General features: G+C 38.0%; 1 long non-coding RNA gene across 1 annotated transcript in view; it reads right to left on the bottom strand.

The window, feature by feature from the left end:
* Positions 1-24,130, bottom strand: part of LOC113251034 (uncharacterized) — a 28,425-nt gene that overhangs the window by 2,575 nt on the left and 1,720 nt on the right. Inside the window, exons 2-5 of the long non-coding RNA XR_003314301.4 lie at positions 13,892-14,073; positions 9,360-9,513; positions 1,390-1,526; positions 259-398 (exon numbers count right to left, since the gene is read on the bottom strand). This is a non-coding gene — a long non-coding RNA (uncharacterized LOC113251034). The remainder of the gene's footprint in view (positions 1-258; positions 399-1,389; positions 1,527-9,359; positions 9,514-13,891; positions 14,074-24,130) is intronic.

Here is a 24,130-nt window from a genome sequence, read left to right as displayed (position 1 = left end):
CTTGTGTTCCCTCTCACACTGGCTGTCTCTATCTCTGTCAAATAAATAAATAAAATCTTAAAAAAAAAAGTTCTAGGATCTATACATTTTTGTATATTAAAACTTTGTACCAGGGCCATGATAGTTGGGAAGCATGTAGTTATCAAATAATTTCGTACCAAAAAGTACTAGTGAAACGAGAGCCCTGGATTTTGCCATGGTTAACTTCCAAGGAGCTGTGCCCCCTTGGGGAGGCTTCATGCTTCTCACGTGCCTCACCTGTACATCAAAGTGTGTGGCAAACGCAGTCTGCAGCTTCCCCAACCGCCATTACCACCTTCCATCTTTGTCCTTGCTGACACAGCGCAGATTTTATGTAGCTGCCAGGTGAGGAATCCCTGTTCTCAGGAAAATCACTCCTGTGACAACACCAGGGGATAGTCATGATCGCTTGAAGTCACTTGCAGTAATTCCTTTTTCTTTAGCCACATATCCACGTTCCCAGCTTCCTTTACAGGGAAGGCCATGGTAGAATAACAATTCTTACACATTATGACACTTACCATGGGCTACTCTTTAAGCACTTCACGTATACCTTAACTCACTTCATTCTCTCAACAACCTTGTGAGCTAAGGATATTATTATCATCCCGTTTTACCAAGGATCAAATCTGAAGCAGAGAAGTTAAGTAAATTTGCTCAAGTCACAAGGCTAGTAAATGGTGGAACAAGGACTCTTAGTAGACTTGTCCGTCTTCACGATCTACGCTCCTTTTTTACATGTAGAATACCCAGGCTTGTCTTTATGTAACCAGGAGTATATCCAAGCATTACACCTGAATCAGCAAGGGTTGGTCTTCGGAGACATTGGCTATCCTATACAGCCTTCCTCCTCACCACCGATTCCAACAGGAGTTACCTCCTGGCTTTGAATGATCAAAATGTGTGGTTTCCTCTTAAAGCTCCCATAATTAAATGCAAACATTGGTCAAAATCACATTACTGAAAGGTAGCAGGTAAGAAGGCTCTTTTTCCTATTCTTTGAAGGTTAGGCTGTGTAGGTTAGACAGCTTGCAAAATTGCCTTCCCTCCAGTTCTGCTCTCCGTCACACACACACCCCTTCATATGGGCATCCATATATATGGTACTTCAGAATAGTCTCTTTTATGTGAGAGACTTCCTATTTGAGGAAACCTTTCCTCAACACCTCATGCCAACCCACTCTCAACTCTTGAGGTCACTGATTTCTACTTTCTCTTTGGTTTTTCTGTTGATTCTTTCTGGCCAGAGACCCACGGTCATCTTTCATGCTAGCAGAAGAATGAATGGATTCTTCTCGTAAAGTCCTTATTTTGTTTCAGCATTCAGCTAACACCTCCAATTCCACAGAGCCTTTAGGTCCCTCTTACCTTGACCCCAAACCCAAAGTCGCAACTTCAACCAAAGCTTCAAAGGCTCCAGGCAGTAGCTTCTTAATGGTTTTGGTTATCAGTGATTCAGTACTCTCCAGCGAGCTCTGCATATCCTTCATTCCAGGTAATTATAACTACAGTAGTGGGAAAAAAATAACATGAGGTTTTGCTTGAAGAATCACTCCCAGTTCTTTTTGGGAAATCATATAGAATGAGAGTTTCCAGAACACTGGTTATAGGAAAACATTGTCCTGGTTTTCAAATGGGCGAAGGCTGTGTTACAGAAACTGTAAGCCTTCAGATGGACATGACCGTGAGCATTCCAAAAAGGAAGCTCCTGAAGAGATGATATGACTCACTGAGAGCAAATCAGGCCAGGCTGAGCTTGTGTTCACTTTCGAGAGAGCTGGGAAATGAGAGAAGCAGATCTTAGCCTCAGCTCTAATGCCCTGGTGTGTGACAATTGGTAGAAGGGAGTGGAGGAGGGTTAGAATTTGCCCTCCAGGAGTGATACATATATTCAATCTATATTAATCTGTTGCAGCCCCTTACACTGTAAAAGAGACAGCTACAACCTGAGCAACTGTTCCACGTAAATACTTAGAGGGCTTTGTGTGGAGGAAGCGTTAGGTGTCAGGGGTCAGAACTAGGATGAGCGTGCGCAGATCGCAGGGAGGCAGCCCCGCACTCCATATAGGGAACGGAGTTTCTTACATCGGAGTCACATACAGACCTTCTGATAGAGAAAAAGCACTCTTGCAAATCCCTAAGATTTACAAACATTTGCTCTGTGACGTTTCTTAATTATGGGCATACAGCTAGGTATAAAGTCCTTATGCTTACAGTTACACAAATTTATAAACTGAAGTTACAAACTACATCTGCAAATGTATACGTTAAATGCAAACAAAGCAAGGGCAACACTATTTAAATAACCTTATCTTAATGTGACAGATTATTTTGTTTTGCTGAAACAAAATCACCCCTCAGAACATGGCTATGGTATCAGTGGCTTTTGTCTCGGGCAGGTGCAGACCACCACATAAATTGTGATAACCCAAACCTAACATATTTCTTTTTCTGAACCGCAGGGAAAACTTCATTTAGAAGGCATGCTGTGATGTCACTTTCTTTCACTAAAACTGACACCATTTTTTGCCTGTTGGGTCCAACACTGTTCTTTTCTTATTCATCCCAAACAATTAAAGTAGAACCACTCTCATAACCCATAAAAAAAGTAAGCACTGACAAATACATTCTGGTGGTCCTCAGATAAAAAGATGTCACTACATTTGTCAAAGTGCATAGAATGTACAACACAAAGAGTGAACCCTAATGTAAAGTGTGAATTTTAGTTAAAGTAATATATAGAGGGGCGTCTGGCTGGTTCAGTCAGTAGAGCACATAACTCTTGATCTTGGGGTTGTGAGTTCGAGCCCCACGTTGAGTGTATGGATGACTTAGATAGATAAATAAATAAGTAAACTTTAAAAATGTAGCAGTAATTTATCGATATTGGCTCATCAATTGTAACAAAAGTACCACATTAATATAAGTCATTAATAATAGGAAATCAGAGGTACAGTGGTCAGGGATATATGGGAACTCTATACTTTTCACTCAATTTCTCTGTAAACCTGAAACTGCTCAAAAACCAAAAAGTCTAATTTTAAAAAAGAGGTCACCATAACATGCTTATATATTAATTCTTTCTAGTTCATTCTCCAAATGAAAAGACAAAATTTATCGGCTTGTATACAACTTTTAGACCTCCAGAAATATGTCTGTGTGTTCCAGGTTCCCCATCGTTTAAGAAATGCTGAAATCAGGGGTTCAAGAATGGAATGGGGCACTCCGGAAAGTTGTTCGAGCTCTTTGCTCAGAGTGTTCCAGAAAATGTCTGGAGGGTCATCTTTCGAAGATGTCCTTCTGAAGACTTTTGCTTTTGGAGGGAGGTCAGAACACGTGAAATCCAGTTCCAAGATTATATAATTCCAGTTTTCACGAAGACATCACCCTGAATTAATTTGTTTTTGGTCCTACTTTTCACAAACTGCGGTGGCCTGATGCCAGAACCACAATGTACTTAAACTTGTAACTTTCTACATCTTTTTTCGAATTCCCACAACTCTGTCCAAATAGTGACAACTTCATTTAGACCAACCAATTGTCAATTTTTTGGTCCTGGGAAAGAATAACTAATAAATCCCACTTCATTCCAGGGAGCACAAATAGCATTCCTTCCTGATGGCCTATCACATTCCATTCTGAGCCAAGTACCATAGTTACAGTTCCATTTTTACATCTTTGAGCAGTCCATTTTCTCACTGTTCTCTTAGGCAAACCCTAGAAAACCTTTCTATTTCACTATTCCCTAGGAAAGTATTTCCTTCCAGGAACCCGAGGCTAAGATAGAAACTGTAAAAGGACTCTTGTAATGATAAACTTTTTTTTTAAACCACTTTTTATACTTTATTGAATTCATGTGTGTACATCTTTGCTTAGTTTTAGCAAATGACACTGGCATATTAGATGTTGTAATATCATTGGCATTGAGTATGTGAAATACTTGGGCAAAGTGTCAGTTGGGTCTAAAACACTGAATTTCTTCAGCTGGGGTAGAATTCCTAAATCGGGGTCGAATCGTTTTCCATTTGAAAGTAAGGAAGCTGGGTCCTCTTCATAATCGTGGCTACCTAAGGGAGAAGGAGACAGCCATGTATTCTGATTCCAGTCTGTCCCCCCCATCTCTCCTGGGCATTTTTTCTCCCCTATCCCATTACATCAGACTTCTCACACTTTTGACTTGGGACTTCCAGAAATGAAGGCTGGCTGAGAGGCATGGCTTTTCAACTCCACCTACTGTCTGTTCCAAGAACTGCATTAGGTGTTTTGTTTCTTTTTAAGATTTATTTATTTATTTGAGAAAGAGAGAGAGAGACAGACAGAGAGAGAGCAGGGGGAGGGGTAGAGGGAGAGGGAGGGAGAGAATCCCAAGCAGACTCCCCACTGGGCTTGAATCTAGGACCCTGATATCACGACCTGAGCTGAAATCAAGGAAATCAAGTGTGGGGCACTCAATCCACTGAGCCACCCAGGCTCCTCTCTAAGAACTGCATTCATATTTCAGACATCCCAGTGCCAAATCCAAGAGCGGAGATGGCTCTCCCAATGGCAGAAAGAGGAAATGTATTGCAGTAGAAAGAAAGGATAAAATGGAAAAGCAAATGAAAAATCAGATTTTTGGGATGCCTGGGTGGCTCAGTCAGTTAAGCATCTGCCTTAGTCTGGGGTCATGATCCCAGGGTTCTGGGATCAGAGTTCCACATCAGGCTCCTTGTTCAGCTGGAGGTCTGCTTCTCCCTCTGCTGGCCACTCCCCCTGTTTGTGCCCCCCCCTTTCTGACAAATACATAAAGTCTTAAAAAAAAAAAAAAAGAAAATTCACGGATTCTGGGGAATAAGCCTGAAAAATAAGGCACAGAGGGAAACCTGTTTCTATCTCTTTTGATATTTCCAAAAGGGAGGACTTATTTATACAAGATTACAACCAAACTCCAATAGATTGAAGAGAGATGATGTTTTCCATGTGGTAATATGATCTAATTATTCTCAAGTTGAATTAATATCAGTCATTTGATAACATTTCTATTGAGAGATATAAATATATTTCTTTTTATAATTGTTATCCCAGTGTGTTCTCTGTTCGAGGGCTATTACAGAGTTAGCATCAGTGCATTTTTGAACATGGTTGACAGTCTAAAAAGAGACAAAACATGCCTCCCTGGGGCGCCTGGGGGGTTCAGTTAGGTGTCTGCTTTTGGCTCAGGTCATGTTCCCAGGGTCCTGGGATCGAGCCCCGTATAGGGCTCCCTACTCAGTGGGGAGTGCCTGCTTCTCCCTTTCCCTCTGCTCCTCACCTCTCTCTCTCAAATAAATAACTAAAATCTTAAAACAAAAAAACAAAAAACTTCCCTGATGTGTTGAAATTCTGCTTTTTTTTTTTTTTTCACTTCAGTGGTAATTTTTTTTTTTTTTAATACTTTCACCAGTTTCAGGAAAGGGTGGGTTGGAGTCAGGGGCTTCCTGAAACTTTTCAGAACCAGAATTCTAATGAAGCAGTGTATTTAGAGGGGCCCCCTGAGAATCGTGTTTTGGAACATACCGACCCCACGTGGTATTATCTTTGTCACATTTTGCAGTTTTGTGTGAAATTTATTTTTAATCTTTAACAAAGCCTGCCCGTGTTTATCTTATGAAAAACTGTAACGGTTTAAAACAAAACGTTTTAAAATAATTAAATAGACAATGAATGCTGAAACATAAAAGTCAGACAGAATGTTACCTTAACAAGAAAGAGCTTCCTAAGAATCAAAGGATCGTTGTTTGTTTTATTTGCTAAAGACAAATAACAAGTACTTTCACTTTAAGGGATTCTGATGGCTATGGAAGGAGGTGAGGAGAAGCTGTATTCCCCACCCCCACCAAGACAAAGGCTTCCTACCCCTCATATTCACAGTGCTGAATACTTACTGACACTAAAAAGATATATTTTGTGTTTGGAATGAGATGCTGAGATTTGATTGAAGACGGCACATGGATCAAGCCAATGGCTTTCATGAGCATGCTTTCAAGCATATTTAAAATTATGGGAGAGAGAGACAATACCTTGGGCTTGCCTTATTTTGTGTGTGGGAAGGCAATAATCAGTGTGGCCCTGAGTGGGAACTAATGGCCTGGGCTGCTGTCTCTTTGTATGTAAATGCTTCCGAGTTCCATCCACTTCTCAAGTTTAGCTGATTTCAGTGCTACCTTTGATAAAGAAGGGAAGAAATGGGCTTTTCCAGAAGGAAAGCCTTTTATCCTAAGTACCTACAGATTTGGGGTTTAAGTCAGTGATGAGTTAAGTCAGTTATGAGCTAACATGTCAGAATAGGACAAGATGGAAATATATTCGCAGTATAGACATGAGTTTGAATAGTGGTGGTCCCTTTCTTTATGGGACCATCATAATCAGCCAAAGCACTTCTGGGTGGTGTAATATCTTGTCCTCTGCCACCTGCAGCTATCTCAGGGGCCCTATCAAGTCCTACAAAAATTCTGTTCAAAGAGAAAACAATGGTTTTTTTTTTTTTAATCTTGTATGTGTTACCCGCAAACAGCTTCCAAATATGTTTGCTAATTTTTATGAAAGCTTTCAACAAATATTTATTTTGCATGTGGCTAGATAGTGATTTCTGTGTTTTTAAGGACATGTTGTTGAATTTCCCACCCAGTTAGCATAGTAAAACGGCTAAGAGCTTGAGCTCTAGAATCTGACACACGGATTCTGTCACTTACTTGCAAGATCTGGGCAAGTCAATGGAGACCAGATTTGCTCATTTGCAAAATGGCAAGTGGTAATAGTATTTAACTTCAAAGGTTGTTGTGAGGACTGAACACATGGAACGAAACGAGCTCGGTGCGGGACCTGGCATTAAGTGGCAACTCTTCTTATGGTAAGTAAGGGTGTATATCCAAGACCTTAAATCAGTTACAAAGAACCTAATAGATGTTAGGCAGTAGTTGAGGGAAGTCTAACACTACCCGTCTTTTGAACTCAGGTCCTTTCTGTAGTCTCATGGAATGATATGGAAGTTCTTGGCAGAATGCTCATCTGTAGACAGTCTACAGGCTCATGCTGTGAGGAGGAAGGTCACAAAGTAAGGAGAGTGACCCTGATAAATATAGACATGAGAGAAGTCATGCTGAAAAGGGTTTTGTTGAACCAATCATTCTTAATCTCTATGTGGGACTGCATTTAATTGCACTGTGTGATAAATGATATACCATGACTTCAGGAAATCTTATAGAAAACAAACAAACAAAAAATCTCTCGTGGTTGGGAGTACAGTAATGCAAATATTCCAAACACCAGGTACTCCCTAAATCATGGCTTCAGAATGCACTGAATCAGCAAATTTACTTTGTTTTGCTTAGTTTACTTTAACGGGAGGCAGTAGGGCAGAGTGGTGAAATGAGGCAGCTCGACTGTTACTACCATTTTACAAATTATTTCACAATATTGTTATCAATAATTGCTTATGATTGTTGATTGACATTTTATAATTATATACCCATTAGAAGAGCTGGAAAGGTACTTCCTATGTATTAGAGATAATAAAAGTAAGTTTAAAAGTATCAAAGACATGTTAGGGGACTAGTTTTACAAAGAAGGATTCCGGAAATAAGACTATTTTGAGTAGACTAATTCTGTTATTTCAGGTGTCTAAGAGAGTTGTTTTGGTTTGCAGAAAGACTTGAGTTTAGATTGTATCTATTCAATATATTTTACATATACTTTTTTTAATAAATAAAAGATTAATAATAAAATATTTTTATTTATTTATTTGAGAGAGAGAGAGAGAGAACACGAGCAAGGGGAGGGGCAGAGGAAGAGGGAGAAGCCGACTCCCCACTGAGCCCAGAGACCAACCTCAGGGCTCGATCCCAGGACTCTGAGATCACGACCTGAGCCAAAGTCAGATGCTTAACCGACTGAGCTACCCAGGCGCCCCTCATATATGTTTTTATTTACTTCTCAATAGACTTAATAAGTGAGTTTTAAAAACCCTTTACTTCATCCACAGCGTGATTAACATTAGTATTGGGACTGAGTATACAATGCTTTTCCCAACATTAATTTCATAGTCATTTTCACTTCTGGATGTGAAGAAGCTTAGACCTGATGATGGCTGATTCTGCATGAATGTAGGCTCCGCTATAGGATGGCCCCATCATAGTTCTGTTGGAAGGTTCTTTATAGCTACATCCTGATCCGCAAAATTGTTAGTGAGTAGACAGTTGGAGCTTCAATCCCATCACTCTACCACAAAAATAGATTTTCAGATTCTTTTAATATGAGCGTTATCTAGATAAAACTCTATCTAGGTCCTCTTTGACAAGTTACATGATTCAGTGCTTTGTTTCTATAAACTAAAGTTAGAAACTCAGAGTGACTCACTTTTCTTTTTTCTACGCATCTAAGTGTACAAGGAAATCAGACTGCTTCTGGTGTTGCTTTCTTTAAAAGAAAAAAAAAAGATCTGCTCCTGCTCAAGTATCCTTTTTAGGTCAGCAATTTTGAAGTGCAAGACTTATTGGTATCCGAGCGGAAAGGGCTGATGCTCTGCTTTATCACGACTCTGTGAGTAGAGCTCTTCCATAGCTGGAGAAAGGAAAACATTTGTTGTACTAATACTGAATGTGCTTCCTGTGTAAAATAACCTTTAACTCTGTGGAGATCCCCCATTTTAATGATCAGGGACATAGTGGAAAGAGAAGGAAATCCAAACACCCCACTGCAGCCATTCTCCTCACCAGCAGGTCAAGCTGCAATCTTCCTCATGACAGAAATGGCTGCTGGGGGAATGTTCAACTGGGCTCCTGTTTCTCCTATTTTAAGATATGACGACTTTAATTGTTTAAAAATGTGTGCGACATTTTGACCTTGTAAGAAGGCTGGGCTACATCAATCAAGGACCATGAGGTAGATGGACCAGTGGAATCCTCTTACTCATGCGTCTGTCTGGGGATTGCAGGAATCTGGTCAGCTGTAGAATCAGCTTTTAAACCCCAAGCAAGACCACACGTTTCTCTATCTCTGTCCGTCTGTTATAGAAACATTACTGAGTCTGCAGTGACCGCCCTGGCCATTGGAACATTTCTGTTTATGCAGAAACTTAAAGTGGGATTTCCTACACTGAAAGAGGGGAAAATCCAGCAGTGTTCACCTAGAGAAACAAACTTCTCAAGTATATTTTGGTTTTAGAAACCCCCTGCAGTATCCCAGCTCCTTAATTTCTGTGAAAGTATGTCTATGTGTCAGGGAAAGAAGGAGTTAATGTATGAGTTCAGGGCTTCCATGGCACGCTGGCACTATGGCGTCCCACTGCAGGACACAATCACATTCTGTCTCAGCAAACTCACCTTGAGAACTGCATTTGGTATTCCCAGAATGCAGTTAGCATCGGATGAACATGAGAGTTTCCTACCGGTCAACCAATGGCATGTCTGCCTCCGAGCTCACTTGCAGATTTCTCCTTCTTAGAAAGGTATGCCTACTTTCAAAAGGACATCAGAGCTGATTGGGAGAGAGAAGAAAAAGAGTAATGGGCCTGATTACTTTAATCTCCTTCCCATTCTGTATTTTCTCTTTCTCTGTCTGTCTCTATCCCACTCTCCTCCTTCCCACTTACATGTGCAACCCCTCAAGCCAGATCCTCTGATTAATTTTGATTTTCATCTGTTTTGTCTCCTTCTCCCTAAGAATGAGTGACTGGTCTCTGAGTACAGATCAAACCTAATGACACAGAGTTGTGTATTTCACATGCCTTAGACTGCATTGCTGGGTCATAAAACTCTAGCAAAGTCTGACATAGTTATGGTATAGTGGAAAGAACACTACCTGGTATCTTAGTAGGTGTTTGATAACTATTAACTTTCGTTTGACATTTGATGTTTGCTGATGGGTTGAACACTTGTTAGGAATCATGAGAGCAGTCTCTGTCAGCATTCTGCTACTAATTTGATGTATAACCTTTGACAGTCTCTCAACCACTCTGGGTTTACAGTTTCCTGGCTTTCTAAAAAGGAATTGTATTTTCATGATTCTTGAAATGGGCATCCATGCTCCTAGACAGAAGAATTTAGGATTATATCAGAGGATGTATACAGCCAGAAGAGAAACACCTTCCTAGAGTTTCAATTTCACTTGAGGGTAAAATCTGAAAGTTTTGTTTTCTGTTATTATATGAAAACAAACAAGGATATATTAGGTACTCCTGAAATGGAAAGTGTGCCTGAAATTCATGCCCGCAGCCAACAGCTTTGGGTCTTGACCACAGATTTCTTCTTATTCGTATTCACTTTCTTTTGCTTTTAGGAGTTCTTCAGAGTGGAGAACTCTAAGAAGTCCTCTCAGGTGATAGGACTAATCTAATGCAGGACTCATGACTTGCTCCCCAAACCTGGTACCTTTCCAATGTTCCATATCTGAGTGCATGCTACCACATTCATTAAATTGCACAAGTTGGAAACTTGTGTCATTCTTGACATCTTCTGCTGCCTTATTCCCTACAACCAGTCCATCACCCAAACTTGCGATTATTGACTTCTAAATAGCTCTCAAATCCATCTTCTCTCCATCTTCAAGCTACTCTTATTCCTTGTTTTAGCCCCCTTACTGTTCTATGCCACATCCTGTTGTGGCCTCCCTGTAAGACCCTGCATTTTCCTGCCTGTGCCTAGCTGTAACAGCTTCCTTTTTCTGCTCCAGCCATACTGGCCTTCTTCTATTCCCTCATATACACCAGGCTACCTCTCATCACAGGACCTTGCTTATGTCTATTTTCTCTTTCTCCTTCCTTCACTCAGTTAACTTCTATTCATCAGACCCAAGAAGCCTTTCCTGACCTTGCTAGTTCAAATCTCCTTTATTAGGACCACTTACTTCTCTTTTGTGGCACTTGCTGGAGCCACAATTTTTTTGTTTGTTTGATTGATAGTGGGTTTCCTCCAAGGCTGAAATTCCATGAGGACAGGAATCATATCTGGCAGGCACTATGATCCCATAAGCCAGTAGTTACTTTAATAGTAGATACTTTAATAAATAAATATTTGGTGAATGAATGAAGTAGTTATTCACTAGCAAAGGCATGCGAAGTATGGCTAAATGCCATCAATAACAATGAGTTAACACACATGGAAGAATTTTGGGATTCTAAACTGTTCAACTATTAAATTCTGTTTGGAGTGATTAGTTGGGATGTTATTTTTTAAACATCAAGTGCTGATTATTTGAAATATGATGTGCAGATTTATAAAGACAACATGCAAATAAGCATTTGGAGTCAAGCACTTAGATCTTTTAACAGAATTTCCAATCTTCTATTTTTTAAAAGATTTTATTTCTTTATTTGTCAGAGAGACAGAAAGAGACAGAGAGAGCACAAACAGGGCTCCCCACAGCAGGCTACCCACTGAGCAAGGAGGCTGATGTGGGACTCAATCCCAGGACCCTAGGATCATGTCCTGAGCCGAAGGCAGACGCTTCACCAACTGAGCCACCAGGCATCACAGAATTTCCAATCTTTTAATGGTTGCTATACCCAGGAATTCAAACAAAAGAGTAGTTTTTATACATATTCATTTATCAGACTCTTCATTTAACTAATAAAATTATTTTCCTGCACTTGCATGACTTTTGTCCTAATGAGACAAACACATTTTCACAGTGTTCCCCACTTAAAATAAATCGCCTTAAGAATTCGTGGCATGACATGGGAATGCCAACAACAGAAATAACTTTAAAATGATACTCCTTTTACTTGTAAGACCTAAGATTTCTGTTTAAATGACAACATGAGTCAAAACACTAAATTTAAAAAGTAATCTCAATATATACAGATTTCCAAATAAATTTTCAATGGAAGGAGAAATCCTACAAGTTGTCTTTCATATGTGATTAATCTTTTCTTACTAGTCATTAATTTAAGCATGCATATACATAAAAATAACATAGATTTCTTTAGGTACATGATACAAAATGATCAGCAGTTATTTGAAAAACATCAAGCACTTACTCTGTTACAACGTTCTGTTGCATTTCACAGGGAAAAATAAAGTATTACGTTTTAAGATTATTTTTGTGGCAAAGACTATCTGACTGAAGAGTAGATATTAAGCAAAAAAGGCAATTATTTTTCTCCTATAGCATGAAGTCTAGAGGTAGGCAATCTGTATTCAGTGAGGTTATCACGGACATGGGTTCCATTTCTCTCTCTTGTTTTTGTCACCTCATGATCCCACAATTGCATTCAAAGGAGGTGGTGGTATAAGGGGGTAAGATAGGCAAGGGCAAAATGTGACCATTTTAGAGTGACCCTCCTTTTTTATCATGAAAGTTACCATGTGCCCCAAAAATTCAAGGCAGGAGAAATAAAAAGGCATTCACACCAAGACACACTGTGGTCAAATGCAGACAAAAAGAATATCTTAAAGCAGTCAAGGAGAAAAATACAGATTACCCACAAGGGAAAAACAGACTCATCGTATACTTATCAACAGCAACAATGGATGCCAGAAGGCAGTGGAACAATATTTTCAAGATGCAGAGAGAAAATAGTTGACAGGATAGATTTTTATACCCAGCAAAAACTATCTTTTATGAGGGCAAAATAAAAACATTTTCCAACAAACACAAAATTAAAGTTTACTATCACTCACTAGAGAAATTTCTATAGGATGTACTCCATGATGAAGAAAACTCATCCCAGAAAGAAGGTCTTAGATCCAAAGAAAATTATGAACACATGCATAAATCTAGCCAATCACTGTGGTAAACAACATCTTAATTGTAAGATTAAAAAATTATATACACCTAAAATGCTGGTAAAAATGGCATGTAAATTGGGAGACAATAATCAGGAATAAGGCATTCAAAGATCTGTACTTTGTTTAAAGTTAGTCAGTTACACTGACTTAACTTATTAAATTACACACTTTATTATTTACATATTTTATTAAATTACACATACACATATGTATGTTAAAATTATAGAACACCTTGTAAAATATCAAGAAACAAAGGTATAAATTCCAAACTAATAAAGAGGAAAATAGATTAAGAAAAAGAAAAATAAAAGTAAAAAATCCCCCCAAAAGTCAAGAAGATAAAAAAAGAACATAGAAAAGGCAGAACAATAGAATGCATAAAGTAAAATGGTAGAAATGAAATTCAAGTAATTAAAATAACAATAAGGGTACACCAAACTTTTAATCAGATTAGGTAGAAAGCAAAATCTTGCTCCATGTTGTTTACATGAGACATGTGTAAAACAAGTTCACAGAGTTACAAGTAAAAGTAAACATTACTAAAGATAGAGGTTTGTTACCTACTAAGGAAGGTCCAATTCATAAGAAAAACGTAAGCAATTCTAAACTCACATACCTCTAATAAGATAGCTTCAAAAAATGTCAAGCAAAAAATGACAAAACAAGAAAAAAATTGACAAATACATTTTTATTGAGGTAGACTTTAACAAATCTTTGTCAGAAATTGAAAAGATAAAAATTATCAGTAAACACATTATTGACCATCACAATAAGCAAACCAGGTCTAATAAACATAGATAGATGCCTATACCCAACAACTGGAGAATACACTTTCTGTTCCCAGGAACAGTTACGATAATTGACAATGTGCTGGCCTAGAAAGTAAATCTCAACAAAGGCCAAAAAATCACTACCATATAGAATATATTCTCTGACCACAAAGCAATTAATAACCAAAAAAACCCAAAAAACTTGGAAATAAAAGTATAATTCTAAATTGTTCATGGGTCAAAAAGAAAGCAAAAGGAAATAAGAAAATTAGAATCAACAATAACAATTCTATAGGAAAGCTTGTGAGATATAGCTAAAGTGGTAGATGGAGGAAATGATAGCCTTATAATACTTACATTAATAAAAAAAGAAAAGTTGATGGGGCGCCTGGGTAGTGCAGTCGTTAAAGCGTCTGCCTTCGGCTCAGGGCGTGATCCCGGCGTTCCGGGATCGAGTCCCACATCGGGCTCCTCTGCTGGGAGCCTGCTTCTTCCTCTCTCACTCGCCTGCTGTGTTCCCTCTCTCGCTGACTGTCTCTCTGTCACATAAATAAATAAAATCTTTAAAAAATAAAAAAAATAATAAAAAAATAAAAAAAGAAAAGTTGAGATTATAAAAAGAACACAAAATCTAAATATAATAGAATAAAGGAAACAATAAAAAGAGCAAAAATTAATAAAATAAAACATCCAGTAGAAAGGATCAACAATAAAAATGTGGATTCATTGAAAAGAAATTAGTAAAACTGACAAACCCTTAGGAAACTGATGAAGAGAGAGAACAGATTCAATTTTAAGAATGGCAAAGGAAATCATAAATACAACAGCAATTACAAGATAAAATATTACAAGCAATTTTTTTTTTAAAGATTTTATTTATTTATTTGACAGAGAGAGAGACAGCCAGCGAGAGAGGGAACACAAGCAGGGGGAGGGGGAGAGGAAGAAGCAGGCTCCCAGTGGAGGAGCCCGATGTGGGGCTCGATCCCAGAACACCGGGATCACGCCCTGAGCCGAAGGCAGACGCTTAACGACTGCGCCACCCAGGCGCCCCTACAAGCAATTTTTAAATAAATTTAAGGACAAGTAAAATAGGCAAATTTCTGAAAATACAAATTTACAAAACTGACGTAAGAAGTTTAAAATTGTAAATAAGCCTGATATTTAGCTTGTATGCAATTGTACAGCTACACTGTTTGCTTAGGGCCAGGGTCAGTTCTGATTGATTAGTGTGACCATTCTAATCGAGTGTTAAATAATTTGATTACCACCTAATCTGTAACCATTAATAACAACTTTCCCACAAAGAAAACACCAGGTCCAGGCAGTTTTATAAGCAAGTTTACCAAGATTTAAGAAAGAGATAATTCAATCATAAACTCTTTTAGGGTGTATAAAAGGATGAACATTCCCCAGCTGAATTTATGACACTAGTATAACTTTATACACAAAACCAGACAAGAAAAAATTACAATCCAACTTCACTCTTCATCAGGGATGCAAAAATCTTCAACAAAATATAAGCAACTGTATCAAGCAATATATATACAAAGATAATGACCAATTGAGTTCACTCCAGTAGAAGATTGTTGTACCATTAGAGATTTATTAATGCAATTTACACCATTAACAGATTAAAAGAGAAAAATCATATGGTCAATTCAAAAGAGGTAGAAAAACATTCAAAAAAATTTCACAAGCCATTTATAATAAAAACAAACAAAAAACTTGTAGACAAAAAGGAATAGAAAAGAACATCCTTAGCCTACCTAATAAAGGGTATCTGCAAAAACATCTCCAGCAAATATAATACTCCACAGTAAAAAAAAGTTAAAAGCATTTCCTTTAAAAAATACAGACTAAGACAAGGAGATAAACTATTATCATTCCCAATTACTTTATGCTGGAGTTTTAGCCATTGCAGAGAATCAAGAGAAATAGCAAGGGAGTCTAAGAATTGGAGAGGAAGAACTAAATTGTCATTATTTACAAATTAAATAATTATCTATGTAAAAAACTCAAAGAATCTACCACAAATTATAATTAAAAAATTCATCAAGATTACCATAGGATCAATAAGTGAAAGTTAATTGCATTTCCATTATACCAGCAAAAAGCAGCTACAAATTTTAATTTTAAAGGATACCAGTTACAATAGCACAAGATATCTATTAATAATCTAATAAAAATATTTAAGAAACGTCATGTAGAATATTATAAATATTTACTGAATCAAGAAAAACATAGGCAGACCCATTTTCACCATTATTTATTCAACATCATTTTGGAGGTTGTAGCAAGTGCAGTGAAATAAGGAAAGAATATCAATTTGGTAAAGAAGAAATTAAATGATCTTTTCATTGATAATATGATTACATATTTATAACCCCCAAGATATGCTTTCAAAAGGGGCCTACTAGAATTAACAAGATAATTGAGTAATGTAGCTGGACACAAGATAAATATAATATAGAGACATATACAAATATACATACAAATGTATGTGTGTGTATACATTGTTCTCTATATGGTAGAAGCTCTCTTAATTCACTTCTACATAAAAGGGGGATTTACACAAGTTCTCAATTTCATCTTAGTACTTACAGACTATTACCTATGGCAGGATAAATGCCCTCACCTTGTGAGATAACCATGTAGTCCACTTTACCAGTTGAGCTGTATGCTTACTAATATCCAGTTGTGTATTCTCCTAAACTTTTTTTGTGACAGGTGCACTGCTATTAAAACTAAGTAATTTAAATAAATATTACTGAACCCAATAAACAATAATGTGAAAAGAATGAATTGTTTTTAGGAAAACTAAGTTGTCAGCTTTAGAAAAATTCAAGGGGTGCCTGGGTGGCACACTATATATATATTCACACACATATGTTTGTTAAAATATTTAAAATATGTATGCTGCATTAGGTAGGATAGGCTAGGTTATGTTGTAGAAAAACCAAAATACCCCAAAAAACCCTTAAATTTCATGATTTAAAACCACAAAGGCCCTTCACCTGGATAGCATCCAGGACAACTATGGCCCAGAATTCTAGCTACTTTGGTCTTTTGGTACTTCCGTATCAACACATACTTCCATAATCACCAAGACAAGGGAGATATTATGAAGAATCATGCTCTAATTCCTCAGTTTCCATGCAGAAGTGAAAAATATCACTTCAACTTACATTTTCATTGGCCAGGATTAGTCACCAGCTATATCTAATTTTAAGAGGTAAGAAAGTATAATCTTCTTACATACTTAGAAGTAGAGAGGAAATGGATATTGTTGAGCACTGATATCTATCACACATGTATTATTTTCTAGGATTTTCTCAATCTTGTCAATTTAAAAACAAAACACTGTGACAGTTTGTATTACTGATCAAAATATTTGCTGTCCTTCCTGTTGGAATATTATTTCCTTCCCATTGGCATTGTGACTTAAAGGGCCCTTTCCTGTAAAAGGATTATGGATCTTTGACATTTCAATATCAGATATGAGCATATGTCTTGCTTTGGCTTATGAAATGTGAGGGTAGGGGATGTGGGACACTTCTTTGTAGAAGCTTTAAGAGCCAGGAGATGCTGTACCTTGATTTCCTTCCCTCTACTACAAGGTTGCAACATGCCGAGCAGTTACTCCGTTAGCCTGGGTCGCGGAGTGAAGATGGTGTGAAGCCGAGCTGTCGCCAGCTTGTGATTGACAAGCAATATGAGACTGTCATCACAAACCACTGAGAACTTCAGGTTGCCACTGCAGCATAATTTACCCTAACCCTACTAATATACACACCATCCTTATGGTATCAGTAAGAATGCGGGTAGGAATAGCCAGATAGAAATAAAAATGGAAAGACATATATTCCATTTGTAATAGTGATAAAAGTACAGAATACTTAAGGCTAAATTTGACAAGGCAGGTTTAAGACATATGAAGAAAATTATAAAATATTATTGAAGGATATATAGCATGTGAATCTTTCCAAAATCGATGTACAAATTTTATGTAAACCAAATCATAATCCTAATGGTTTCTTTTTAATTTGATAAAAGCATTTTAAAGTTCATGTGGAATGAGAGAAATGACCTATAATGTTGCTGCCAAGGTTAAAAGGGCTAAAATGTGTAAAGTGCTTAGGACAGTATTTGGCACATACAGGCATAATAAATGTTAGCTAGTTTTGCTGTTTGGAAAACTATTTAGATCATTAGAATGGAGAATCTCAAAATGTATCTTAGCGTAAACAGAATTTTAATATAGCTTCTGGAGGAAAATAAAATTAGACTCCTCTCTTAATTCATATTGAAAAATAAGTTCCATATGAATTAAAAACAAAGTACGAAAAATAGTATTTTAGAATAAAACTGGAGAATAACTTCATACACTAGGGGTTAGGGAAATATTTTCAACGGAAACAGCCAGGGAGTTGTAAAGGAAAAGAGACATTTACTAGAAAATGTATGGGGCGCCTCAGTGGCTAGTCCATTAAGCATCCAACTCTTGGTTTTGGCTCAGGTCCTGATTTCAGTGTCATAAGATTGAGCCCCCGCTGGGGGTCCAAGCTCAGCAAGGAGTCTGCTTGAGATTCTCTCTCTTCCTTTCCCTTGGCCCCTCCCACTCATGCTTGCACATGCGTGCTCCCTTTCTCAAATAGATTAATCTTTAAAAAAAGAGTATGGCTGGAAGATACCAAATCAAAAGAAAAATATTACAGCAGATTATGAAAAATATTTGTGATGCATAGGACAAAGGTTAACATTTATAGTATATGAGCACCTACAAATTATAGGAAGATGAAAAACTCCATAGAAAAATGAGCAAAGGATGTGTGAATAGGCATTTCCAGGAAAGCAAATCTAAACAATAAATAAATATGAAAAATTGCTTTATCTTACCAGCAATCAGGAAGAATCACACTGAAGTAACAATAAGCCATCACTTCTCACTCATCAGATCAAAAAAAAAATTTAATTGTTGATAGAAATGTGCGTTTACACATTCTGAATCACTTTTTACATCTGTTTAAGAAAAGGATGTCTCAGAACAATCCTTTAATACATATAGTGGTAAAGGAAGAAATTATTTTGTATTGCAATTAGTCATACACAAACTACACTATTTTGTAATTTCAGTTTCTCATGGAATGTATTTTGACAAGACTTTGACTTCTGTTGCTCTTTGTATCTTCACACTATAGGTCCCTCTGAGCTCCAAAGAATTTTGCAACTACGTATGGTCACTGGACAGTGTTGTTTTGTTTTTTTTATTTTAATTCCAGTTAGTTAACATACAGTGTTATATTCATCTTAGGTGTACAATCTCATAATTCAACACCTCTATACATCACCCTGTACTCATCATGACAAGTGCACTCATTAATCCCCATCACCTATTTAACCCATCCCTCCATCCCCTGGACAGTGTTTTTTTGACTTCATTACCTTTTTGGATCTGTGACTTGCATGGTTCTCCACCTAGTTTTGCACAGGTACTTTCCTACTTAACTCCTCACTCCTTCCCCACCACTTCCTAGAATCTTCTCAGCAGGGTGCTAGGGCCAAGGCAATTTTAATATTTACCTTAGGAAATAGACTCAGTGCTCACTGTGCCCTGGGGCTAATTTCACCGGTCTCGACCACCAGACCTTTGAAACATGCAGCCATTGTTCATTGAGTTTACTGACTGTGGTGATGATGTGGAGAATGGATTACGGACCAGGTGAGCGAGGAGAGAGGCAGGCAGGCCAGCTGAAAGGCTATTGGAATGTGCCTAATGAAAAATGAGACCTAAAAAAGGATACAATCAGCTCCCACAAAGATGGTGAATGGAGTTTACGGTCTAACAAGGAGAGGCATATGTGAAAACAAGAAGGGCAACAATGTGTTACAGATGCTGTCATAGGATTTCTGTACGTATATGCAGTGGGGCCCAAATCTGGTCTCCCTGGAAGGGGGAAAGCAGGGCCATAGAGCAAGCCAGGAAAGGCTTCATTAAAGGAAGTGATGCTTGCCCTGAGACACTGCAACTAGAGCCTTTCAGGAAAAAGGGGAGGACAGGAGTAAAAGTACAGGGACATGAAATTCATGACATTTTCAAAGAATTCCAAGGAATTAAATATGACCAGAGTAAAGGATTTAAGAATGAGATGAAGTTGGCAGTCAGATCACAAAAGGCCTGCTTGCCATTCTAAAGAGTCTGGAATTAATCCTGTAGGGTGGGCAACAAGGAGCTATGAAGGGCTTTAGGTAACAGATTTGAATTTTAAGGGACAAAACATCTTTGGCAGCACTATGGAAGATGGTTAGGAATAAGGCAGGGAGCTCTTCCTAATGACCCAGGCATCAGGCTGTTATTCTGTTAACCATGATATTCTGTTTGTCAGGCAATTTCTCTGAGGTATTTGAGAAATAATACTTTTCTTTCTTGCTGATGTAAAAACACGAACTAGAACAATAAACAAACAGGTCTTCTTTTTTTCTTCTGTACTCCATTGTGTAAACTTAGTTGTACACTCTAATTTAATAAATGGAGTGAGGCTGAATAGCCTTTGGCATCAATCCCAGATACTAAAACAGTGAGAAAACAACAAAACAGGGAACATAATATCTATCCATAAATCCAATTGTATGGTTAGGGTTATGGAGCACTTTAAGAGTTATGATTTCCCTGGCAAAGTGTCAAAAAACCATACCTTTGAAAATTATTCGGAACAGCCATTTGGCATCCTACCATGCTGACAGAATGAAAAATGTCGAGTAAACAGCCTACGTGTAATTCACCATTCTTGAAGAAGTAAAGGAAGGATGTTTTCTAAGGCTTCAGAGTGACATATTTTATTAAATAAAAACATGGTCATGAAAAAAGCCAAGAGAAAACTTCCCAACTCACTCAGAAAACAGAGTCAATCTATTTTTTTTAAGAAATAGATATATCCTGTCATATAAAAGAATATCTGCAAGCCAGTCTGTTCCCAGTGGTTCTTTCTGGGGGATTCCATTCTTTTTGCCCTTTTGTGTTTTCTAATCTTCTACATTGAGCATGCATTGCTCCCATAAAGAAAAACAGAAAAACCTCAAACAGACCAACCATACAATCAGAATGACTCAGGTTGTCTTTCTTAGCTTTTAGATTCTAAATCAGCTTTCTGATTCTGAAAAAGATTAGTGCAAACTGCTTTTGAGGTAACCTCCTAGTATGCTTTGAATACAGGCAAATTTTCTCTCCTCCAGGTTTTAAATGTCTTCAAGGAACAAAATTTTGAATTTCCAAAAATACAAAAGCTTCCCTTTAATTATCCATGCCAGTGGAGAAGACTGACCCTAGTATTCAAAAACAGCATCTGATTCGAAAATATCAGGTGTACATGTATATTATATTAGGCTCTATATACAACTATATGGTGTTTTTGAAGATTTACCTTCTGAATTACATTTTTCTTTAGCTAGTATTAACGTGACTCCATGTTTCTACATGTGGGCAGGTAAATGAAAGGTAATAGAAAGAGGGCTACAATAAAAACTTTGTTGCATAAAATCTACAACTGTATGCTCCACAGACGAATAAAGACTCTTTATGATGAAAATATAAACCACTTTTTCAAAAGCACCGACTTCAAATAGGGCTACAAGAGCAGGGAAAATGGAATGCTAACCTCTGCTATGTCTGATGCAATGCAGATGTAAAATAGTAAAACAAAACACCTGGATTCAAGAGTTCACTTTAGCACTTTTTCTCAAAACCCAGCTTTTCATATTCAGAGGACACTCTTTTAAAAACAGCTCTATCTGAAATCATAGTCAGCAAGTATTTCAGAAGAAATATGAAACACTCATCTTTCAGGGTTAAAGAGAAGGGTCTGTCAAATAAACTGGGTGTAAAGTATTTCTCCATCCCTTAACACTTATGAAGGGACTTGCAAAGAGAGATGTGTAAATATGATTTATCTGAAATTAAGCACGTTGAACCTTCCCCAACACTACAAGAATTTAGATCATTTAAAGAAGAGTTAGGTGTACTATTTAAAATTTATAGATACTTTTCAGGTCCTCTGGGACATAGTAACTTTCTTTATTAGTTGAGATTTGTACTACCCCTTCACAAAAACTCCCTCCCCAGTCTCAGAGGGGAACACAATATCTGAAACTTAACACAGCCATACAGTGTTTTAGTTAATAGGTACGTTAGAGAGAATATGTTTTACGAAGTTTTTACACTAATTATTTCTCCCTCCCATCTTTCTTAAAAAATGGAACTCTCATGCTTCTCCTATGCTAAACTCTGAGGGGAAAACAATTGCCACCAACCCTTGTCTCCAGACCCTCTCCAAATCCCCCCATTCTGCTTTCAGAGCTCAAAGGAATCCATCTGGCTAAGAACTGTCAGAGACTGGGAGGAAAAGAAGACCAAGCAGGACTGGCCAGAATTTGTAGCTGGAAGGGGCAGGGGGAAGGCTGGGCACATCTCACACACACACACACACACACACACACACACACACACACACTCAATCTGTGGCTCTTAATATTAGTGGATGTCGGAATTGTAGACTTTTTGGTGAGATGCCAGTTTTTGTTGAGTCTAGCCCTGGGGGAAAGAGGATAATTGGAACCAGATAAGGATTTAGGGCCTTGGCTTACAGTGCTGAGCTTTAAGGTTGGGCTCCAGGCCCAGGAAGGTGCTTCTGAGAACTTCTTCAAATAAGTTCTCTTGGATCACCCATGTCTACCTCCACCTATTTCCCAACCATATTAGCCTAGTCTTGCCTATTAGCCACAACTATCCATTCATCTGTTCTTTCCCACACTTTTCATTCAATAAACATTTACCGGTGCTTTCTGTGTGCCAGATACAGATACAACATTGTGTAAGCCATAGCCCCTGACCACAGAAGCTTGTTGAAAAGAAATAGATGTGGAAATAGATCAACACAACTAAGTACTAAAACACTTATCGGTCATATCAAGTGCATTGAAAGGGCCTTGCCTTTTCTGCCCCCTGTACTCCTCTGGTACCATTAAATGCTCGGCCCCTGAACCTGCTACTCACTGGTCTTCCTTTCACAAAGCCTGCCACTAAGCCCCTTGGAACATTAGGCTAGACTTCCCTAGTTTATTGCAACTAGATTTGCCACAAGTTGTCTTCCCCCATCTTAGCCCTAACTAAAACCTAGCTTTCGCATAAACGACGCCACTTTCCTCAAAAGCCTGTCCCGTGAGGTCTATTCTTTCTCCCACTTTCCCTAACTCACAGAGTAAGAAAAATGTCAACACAACTTCTTGTTCCCCACTTTACTGCTCGATCATTTATCACTCAACTACCTCTTCTTTGAAAGGCATGCATTTGTGGGGCACCTGGATGGCTCAATCAGTTCAGCATCTGCCTTTGGCTCAGGTCATGATCCCAGGGTCCTGGCATCCAGTCCCACATGGGGCTCCCTGCTCAGTGGGGAGTCGGCTTCTCTCTCTCCCTCTTCCCCTTGCTTGGGCTCTCTCTCTCAATAAATAAATAAAATTTTAAAAAAAATGAAATGCATACATTTGCTTTACACCATTCTTTCTTTACTTTTGAAGGGGTGAGGACTCAACCAATGCCACGGGCATTTTTCAACTCAGCATGCTTTTACGCCAACCTGAGATGTTGCCTGGCTGTTTTCAGTCACCTGCTCTCACCTATGTTCCAACAGCAGCCAGCAACCTAGATGGGTTTCTTCTGCTATGTTCAACAACATGCATTCAACAAATATTTTTGCCAGAAAAGCTTAAGAGTCAAGTCAAGGAAGACAACTAAAAGTAAAGTAAAATAGAGTACTCGTTGTGCTACAGCGCACATGAGCCTGTTTCTTATGTAAAATGTGGATAATAGTAGTACCTACCTCATAGAGTAATTGAAGACTAACTGAAACGAAGTATGTCAACAACTAAGAATAGGGACTGACATACAGCAGATGTTAACAAGTACAAGTAGTCTATCCTCCAAACATAATTACATAAAGCCTAAGCAAACATATTAAACCATTCTAATATCCAATCTAACTTAATTCTTTAAACTACTTCAGCACACTCAACACTGACTTGTATTAGTTAATGCTGTAACAAACCTTTTTAGAAGGATATAAATATGGGTGTGTATATGGCTCAAAATAAGGCAATTTTTCTCCTTGCTCTTCAACTGAAATTACCTTCACATCAGTCACCAAAGATCTATTTTTGAGACTTCATGATCTTTTTAAAGCTATCTTAAAACTACTATCTTTGTTTTGAACTACTTTTCAACCTCTCAACACTCTCTCCCCCTTTGGATTCTATGATAGCACTTTGATTTTCCTTCTGCCTGTCTGACCATCTCTTTTTTGTCTCCACAGCAGGCTCTCCTTCCAATGGTTGCCTCATGAATTCTAGTATTTCTTAAGGTCCATCAATACTTTTCACTGCTTCTCAAAGTCTCTGCAATGTGCTGTGATACCCTTCTACCCTTATCTCTTCTGTGGACTACTACAACACTCTAAATGGTATCCTGGTTCCTAGTTTCTCCCGATTCCAGTATATTCTTCATGCTGCCACCAGAATAATTTTTTTTTTAATGTCAAATGTTTG

Source organism: Ursus arctos, unplaced genomic scaffold (genome assembly GCF_023065955.2).
Source record: "Ursus arctos isolate Adak ecotype North America unplaced genomic scaffold, UrsArc2.0 scaffold_10, whole genome shotgun sequence".
Classification (NCBI taxonomy): domain Eukaryota; kingdom Metazoa; phylum Chordata; class Mammalia; order Carnivora; family Ursidae; genus Ursus; species Ursus arctos.
The sequence above is the reverse complement of the archived record's forward strand: the minus strand, read 5'-3'. Positions and strand labels throughout refer to the sequence as shown.